This window comes from Penaeus monodon, unplaced genomic scaffold, assembly GCF_015228065.2.
Source record: "Penaeus monodon isolate SGIC_2016 unplaced genomic scaffold, NSTDA_Pmon_1 PmonScaffold_2264, whole genome shotgun sequence".
NCBI lineage: Eukaryota > Metazoa > Arthropoda > Malacostraca > Decapoda > Penaeidae > Penaeus > Penaeus monodon.
The window spans coordinates 10,001-18,408 of record NW_023652633.1 but is presented as its reverse complement, the minus strand read 5'-3'; the positions used below and the strand labels follow the sequence as shown (position 1 = coordinate 18,408).

At 35.3% G+C, this 8,408-nt stretch overlaps 1 pseudogene; it reads right to left on the bottom strand.

Annotated features, from left to right (window-relative positions):
• Positions 1–239: 239 nt before the first annotated feature.
• The window catches only part of LOC119570158, an 11,731-nt pseudogene continuing 3,562 nt past the window's right edge, over positions 240–8,408 (bottom strand).

The following is an 8,408-nucleotide window of genomic DNA, read 5'->3' as shown; positions in this document are numbered from 1 at the left end:
GAGCTCTTTAGTTGTCCCATCGATAGAACAGTCCTCAACTCTCTGGCAATGCTCACTCAAACACCCTTCCCCATCTCGTCGCAACAATCCTTGAATTCCTGTACTTTGTCCTTTGCAAACCACTTTTTCAACTGGATTATTGACACCTTTTTATTTTAGGCACCTTCCTGTTTCAATCTCACCCAGTGCTCCTTCAGACATCCAGGGGGAACCTGTCTTCCCTTTTTGGCGATAGTTTCCTAAGCACGCTCAGTAAGAGTTCCTTTCCCCTTCCCACAACTCATTTGGTGTTTATCATCTTTAACATTGATGAGCACCTCAAATCTGTTTGACACTGCAATTCTGTAATTGTTATCAAGAGTTCCGTAGTCGAGCTCTAGAGGTGGTGTTGGACGCTCCATCCCCTTGAGTCTCATTTTAAAGTCGATAGCTAGTAGCTGGCGGTCACTGTTGCAGTCGGCACCAGTTCTTGTTTTCGAATTTTTTATGCAACTCTTCCATTTTTGGTTAGCACAATGTAGTCAATTTGGTTTCGTGTTTTTTGTCTGGTGAAAACCACGTGTACAAGTGTCTTGGGTGGTGTTTGGAACAATGTATTGGCTTACTAAAATTATTTTGTACTACAGAAATTCAAAAAAATCTTTACCTCTTTCATTTAATCTCCAAGGCCGAAATTTTTCCCCAGGTGTCATTTTTTAGATTATTTTTCCTACTTTTTGGGGTTGAGGTCTCCCCTGATTATTTTTACATCTCTGTTAGGGATTTTTGTCTAAAGTATCTTGGAGGAGTTATAAAAAAATTCCATTTCTTCATCACTTGCAATATTGGTTGGTGCGGAGCATTGTATGATACTAATAATCCATACTTAAGAATTATTATTATTGCTATTAGTTTGGAAAAACGATAAAAAGGCCCTTTATTTTCATAGATTTAGGTGCCAGCAACGGTATCGACCCCAAACTTCCCCGTTGCAGTATCCAGCAAACCAAAAATATTCAAAATTCCTTCGGAAAAGTTAACAGGCGTGATTGCGCTTCACGATTCACGAGTGTTTTTCCGCAACGATAACATCCCCCTTTCGAGTCAAAGTCACACTTCAGGTCGGCAGCTATGGAGAGAAAGCAGTAACAGGCCGCTCGGATTTTAGACATGAAATCGGGATGTTGGTTTCTGGTTGGCCAACTTTTGAATTATTGACATTTTCTGTATTTCTAGTTTTGTTAATGATTCCTTAAAATGAGACGCATCTAGTCTTCAGTAATAAAGTATAGATACTAACCCCTTACCTTACCATTATAGTGTTAGTATCGATAAAAAAAGAGAAAAAAGCTTTGGTTGAGTTATAGAGTAATTGTTTAAAAGTCAGCTGAAAGCCCTAACTTCAGCTTTGAAAAGTTAATCCTGTTGGAACTGTATCTAAATATGTACTAATGATGATACAATTACAATAATTGTAAAAAACTGAAAATTTAAAGGATACAAACAATACTAGGAGTGAACAAACCATAACTATGCGACAAATATCATACTTATAAATTGTAAAGTTTTAAAACACTGACTTTAGGTGATATAATATCCTAAGGAAGAATGGTGGGTAGGACAAAAAAATTTTAAAACCAATGGTGTCTTGCGTTTTTAATAATCGCTTTTCCTCTTTTCTCGTGTTTTCCGTGTGTATCTTTCATCGTAACAAGCATCATGCTTGCCTTTGTTAAATATTATGTTGCCCCTTTTCTGTAACTGAGGATTTCTGGTATGAATAATTTTATGGTCTCTTTATTTCTTCTTCTACATAATTATGAAATGAATGGTGCTAGCGAATGTTATAAAAAAGGGCAATGCAGTTGAATGAATCTAAAATCATGGGAATACAGATCACATACAAGCAAAGGTTACAGTAGTTGCCCCAAGAACTATGGTAATGACAATGTTGATGATGGTAGTTAGACATGAGTAATTTAATGATTACCCTGGCTGATGACTATATATAAATTATTATATATATTTATTTATATATATATATATATATAATTTTTTATATTTTATTCATATAAAACACAAAACACACACACACACACACACACACACACACACACACACACACACACACCACAAATATAAAATAATATATATATATATATTATATATATATATATATATATATTTTATATATAATTTACATATATATATATTATAATAAAATATTATTATATATATTTTATATATATATGCATATATATATATATATATATAATATATATAATATATATATATATTATATATATAATATATATATATATATATATACACATACAAGCAACAGTATATTTTCTTATATAATAATGATTTCTTTAAATACAAATGTGCACACATTTCACTCATTCTCGAAATCTCTATTCACTTTTCCCATGTCCTATTCATGACACCGGATGTCTCAGTGAATAACAATGGAAATTTCACCTCAGTCTCGAATTCTCTGATGACGTAAACCAATTTCTTAGTCAAAAGCGGAATGTTTTCAGGCGTGATGTCGCAGTGGACGACCAGGCGGACGCAGACGCCGTCATGGGTTGTGCCCGTAATACGACCTCTTCTCCCAATCGCTGCTGCTTCGTCTTTCTTGACCTGATGTATATTAGAGAAGGGATGTGTAAATGTGTATTATAAACAGTGTGCAAGTATAAGCATACCGATTTCCTGTCGTTGATTTTATTTACCTTAATGCTGTAAAACGGTATTATCTAAAACAATTTTCAACATATATCACTCATTCACACACACACAAAACCCCACACACACACACACACACACACACACACACAAAACCCCCACACACACATAAAATATATATATTAATATATATATATATATATTATATATATATATATAATATATATATATATTCACGCTACATATACATGTATAATATATTATTTGACACAAACAAAAATACAGTAATGTGTACACAAGATAAAAAGGGAAAAACAGCCATAGTAAAAAATGAAAATAATCGTGACGTGTCGAAAACTTAACGAGTTTCCTCTTCAGAAAAAAAATAAACTATTTCGATTTATTACTCGTCTAAAGGGGAACTCGTGAAGTTTGGAAACGTCACGATTTATTTTCATTTCCTAATATATTAATATATATATAATATATATATTATATATTATATATATATTGTGTGTGTGTGTGTGTGTGTGTGTGTGTGTGTGTGTTTTGGGGTGTGTGTGTGTGTTTTGGTGTGTGTGTGTGTGTGTGTGTATATGTGTTTTGTGTGTGTGTGTGTGTGTTTTGTGTATTATATATATATTATATATATATATCTATATATTTTAAAATATATATGTGTGTTGTGTGTGTGTGTGTGGGTGTGTGTGTGTGTGTTGTGTGTGTGTGTGGTGTGCGTGTGTGTGTTGTTGAGTGTAGACTACAAACTGCAGGTATTATCATATCATTTCATTCCGCTAAATATTTCATACTATCAATCTATTTTATATGCATTGATTATGTATACGTTTGTATAGTTACAGTAGTATGTATGCATGTTTGGTGAAAGCATAGTTATGCATACGCACACCCACAGACACAGGCAAACATAACGTACGTGAGTTTGAAATCACCAACTACCTCACCTCCCTCAGTCGCCTGCACACCTGCTCGGGCCTGACGTGTTTGAGGTCACACTCGAGGTGCAAAAATGTTGGTCTGGACGCCCTCAAGGTCTACCTTGGACTTTGCTCCCGAGGGTATTAATGGCTGAGATAAAAATGGGCTTATTGATATAAATTATTATTAAATTATCATTATTTTATTATTATTATTTTTATTATTATTATTGTTATTATTATTATTATTATTTATTAAATTTTTATTATTTTATTATCATTATTATTATTATTATTATTATTATTACTATCATTGTCATTATTATTATTACAATTATTGTTATTAATTTAAAAGATTATTGATATTGATGTAAAGATATAAAAGATAATTAAAATAAATGGTAAATCTTTTTACAAATTGCTCTTTTTTACAAATTTCCAATCAAATGCATTGTATTTTAAATAATGCAACAATGACATGTCACTCTCAATCATGCTGTATAAAAAGTCCAATAATTAAGTATCTTTATATCCACCCCTTATCATCTGGGCTTTAAATGTAAGTCAAAGATTACATTTTTAACATTCATGAAAGTTAGCGCATAAAAATACGTGTTTTTCATTCAGATTCTATAAAAAAATCACCGAATCGATATTTCGCATATTCCTAATCAAGTTTCATTAATATCTATCTATCTATAAAAAACTGTTCACTCTTATCAGTACGTTCTCAAGCATCACTCAAGCCTATACCATGTAGTGTGTGTGTGTGAGAGAAGAGAATATGTGTGTGTGTGTGTGTGTGTGTGTGTGTGTGGTTGTGTGTGTGTTGGGGTGTGTGTGTGTGTGTATCCGTGCATGTATCGTAGGTGTGCATGTGTGTATCCGTGCGTGTATGCGTAGGCGTGCATGTGCGGGCGCGTGTGTTCCATACCCCGAGCGTGGTCCGGACGAGGGCGTGGTCCCTTGCGAGGGGGGGCATCACGTGGTCCAGGGCGTAATTCCCGCGGCCGCGAGCACCCCCGCCTGCCGCAGCCTCCCCCGAAGACCTTTCGCAAGCGGAGGGCCCTGGCGAGGAAAGGAAAAAGAAAACAAAGAAAACAATTGAAACAGAAGATATAAATAACAAAATTAATACAACAAAATTATAATGATAGTAATGATACCCAATAATGATCATATAAATAATAATTATGATATAGCATTAATAATAATGATAATGAAATAACAATAATATAATAATAATAATAACAATAATTATGATAAAAAATAAAAATAATAAATAATAATAACAATAATAATAATAACAACAATGATATGATAAAAAATACTAATAGTAATAATAACAACAACAATGAAAATAATAACAATATAAAGGATTCTAATAGTGTTGATAGTAGAAAAAATAAAAATCTCTATAATAATAATAATAATAATAAAAATTTAATAAATAACATAATAATAAAAAAAACATTAATAACAATAACAGAATAAAATAAAAATTTAAAAATAATAATGATAATAATAAAAATAATAATGATAATCGTAATAATGGTCATAATAACTATTAATAATATAACTGATAATAATAATAACAAACATTAATAATAACTGATAATAATAATGACAAACATTAATAACAAGAACAAGAACAACAACCACAACAACAATAATAAATAATAAATAATAATAATAATAAATAATATAATAAAAATAATATTTTGTAAAAGAGACAAACGTAGAGTAAGGTTAATACTGAAGTCTAAACTAAATGGTAAAAACAAGATAAAGCAATAAACACTTGGGCGTTGCAGTTTTAAGGTATGGGGCTGGAAATTTTGAAATGGAATATAGAAGAAATAAGGGAATTAGACAGAAAGACCAGAAAATTACTTACTATGCAAAAGGGGTTTTGCATCCAAAAGTGATGTAGTAGACTATTCTTAGTAGAAAGGATGGTGGAAGAGGATTGATGAGCTGCGAAGAGTTATCAAAAGTGCAGAGAAAAACCTGGGATGGTACCTCAAACATGCTAAGGGGAGATTGTTGCAAGGTGTCAAAGATGACGGTATTTGGAATTTGAAAAAAGTTGTAGTAAACATGACTTTAAAAAAATCGATGAGAGAAAAGGGAATGGGGCCTGGATGGGGAAACAAATGTAAAGTCAGTTTGTTAGTGATATGCCTGTAAAACGGACAAAGACAAAACCTGGAGTTGGATGAGAAAGTCTGATCTGAAAATAACTACAGAAGCGTTGATTGCGCTGCTAAAGAGCAAGCTACCCAGAACAAACTATATAAAGTATAACATGATAAATAAGCTATTCCCCGGCATGTAGATTATGTAAAGAAAGAGGAGAAACTGTGAGTCATTTTAGTTAGTGAGTGCAAGAAGCTGGCTCAGACGCAGTATAAGAGGGGGAACACGATAATGCCCCCCCAAAAATGATTCATTGGAACTTTGTGAAACGTTTTTGCTTGAAAGGTCTGATCAATGGTATGAACCCCAGCCCAGAAACAGTCTCGGAAAATACCACTAATAGCTTCTTCGGGACATGATATCTAATGTGATCAACCATCAAAACAAGAAGGCCTGATATTGTCATATTTATAAGGTTGAGAAAGTCTGCAATAATTTTTGATGTTGCCATCCCTGGAGACAAGAGAATAGATGAAAAGAGAAAGAAAAAATTGAAAAATATCAGGACATCAAACGGGAAATCCAAAGGCTTTGGAGTCTTCGAAAGGTTTTCTGTGGTACCTGTTATTGTAGGAGCCCTTGGAAGTGTAACACAAAATTTTAAGAACTTTATGGGAAAAAATCGGAATAGAGCTAAAGATCCACTTTCCCCACACACACAAAAAACACATTATTTGGGACAGCCAGGATATTGAGGAGAGTATTAGAATACGGGGTAGGAACAGAACGAGGAACCTTTTATTTTTGGTAATAATCAGCTTCCCCGTTTTTCACGTCGGTTACAATCTACCAGTGATTTGAACAGCAAATTTACATAATAATAACTACAATATCAATAATGATAAAAATATAAACAATATAATAATAATAAATAATAATAATAATGCTACGCCAGTGGGTCTTTGTCTCTGGCCCAAACATGTGTTAAAAATGAAAAGGATGACCTGGGCATGTGTTAACATGAAGGGACCTGGGCAAACATGACGCAAATGGCTATGACGGAGGAGCGGAGGAACAAGCCAAGATAGACGCGGGTTTGGGTGCTGCTCCTGTGAAGACCTCGTGGGGTGCCTTTGTGACCTGATAAACTTTGTGTTGCCCTGTTATAAAACTGTATCGTGGGAGTGTGACATGCTGGTTTCCCCCCTGTATTGTGGCCTATAGAAAAGTGTACGGGTAAATAACTTGTGTATATAAAGGAAAGACTCATTTTGTGTTTATTTCGTGCCCTGCCTCGCCACTTGGCGTTTCCCCTCGTAGTGTTCTGGGACGCTGTGGTGCTCGGTGCCTCTTTGGGGCTGTTCAGTGTTCACGACCCTGTGAATAGCACGCCGTCTGCCTTGTGTGGGGGCAGAGAGACGAGGCGGACGGCCCTAACAAAAAACAATAATAATAATAACAATAATAACGAAAGCTAGAATGAACGTGGCTAACGAGTGTCCTTATGGAAAGAAAGAAAAAAAAATATATTTTTATAAACGTATGCAGCTAGCGATATGGGTAAAAAAATTCTGCCCTAGCTTTTCTCCTTATCAAAGACAGAGAAAAATAGACTCCATGATAACTACCCACGAATGAATCCTTGGTCCCCGCGATACGAGCCGACCGGGGCCCGAGGCCCTTGCTGAGGCAGACGGAGACGGAGGCGCAGTCTTGCACCAGCCTCGCCGGGGGGACCTCCAGCGCCCGCCGCGGCGTTCATCAGTCTGGCCCCCTCCATGTGCACTGGAAGCCTCAGTGCCCGGCATGTGGGCCCAACTGAAGAAGGAAGGTGTGAAGATATTATTTTGATATATTCATACTTATAAGCAAACGTGCACATTCACATATCTTATTCATTCCGTCTTCCCGCACTATATGCGCGAATCGGACCTTATTAGTACAATATCCTAGATTTCAATCACTTTATCTCCGAAGACCCCCGCATAATGTCATCGGACAGAAGGCGTTAAAGTATCCCTTTCCTTCAACACCGAGCCTCTTCCCCACCAGCCTCGCCTCACCTCGTCCAGCCAGCCGAGGGGCAGCACCCTTCCGCCCGCCATGTTGTTTGGGGGTCTCCACGCAGACCAGTGACGTCACAGGCCACTGTAGCTTGTCTCCCCGAACCAGCTGTCGGAGTCTTCCAAACAGAAGGTTCCATCTGAGAGATTTCTTTAAAATCCGAGATGCCACCACCCAGCTGAATTTAGTTAGGAGGTTGAAAATTACAAGAAACAGAAAACATTGTAAGATTTACTGTGATGCCTCCACTTTTCCGAATTCCTGACAACTGTTACAAAGTGTTCGAATTTCAGATTTGGGCAAAGAATAGTAGCATAGTTTATGTCGAATCTGTCATACAAACAACATCTATTAAGAGAGGTAGTGACAGCACGCCAACTAGCTGTCTTTAGTAACCTAGAAAATATGTCAACCAAAAGAAGCACCAAATTCAAATGGAATATTGGATTTTCTTTAAATAAGGAAGAAAGAGGGATAGGAAAAGAAAAAAAAATGAAAAGGAAGGAAAAACATTACTACTATTAAATACTACTACTACTACTATTACTACTATTACTACTACTACTACTACTATTACTACTATTACTACTGCTACTA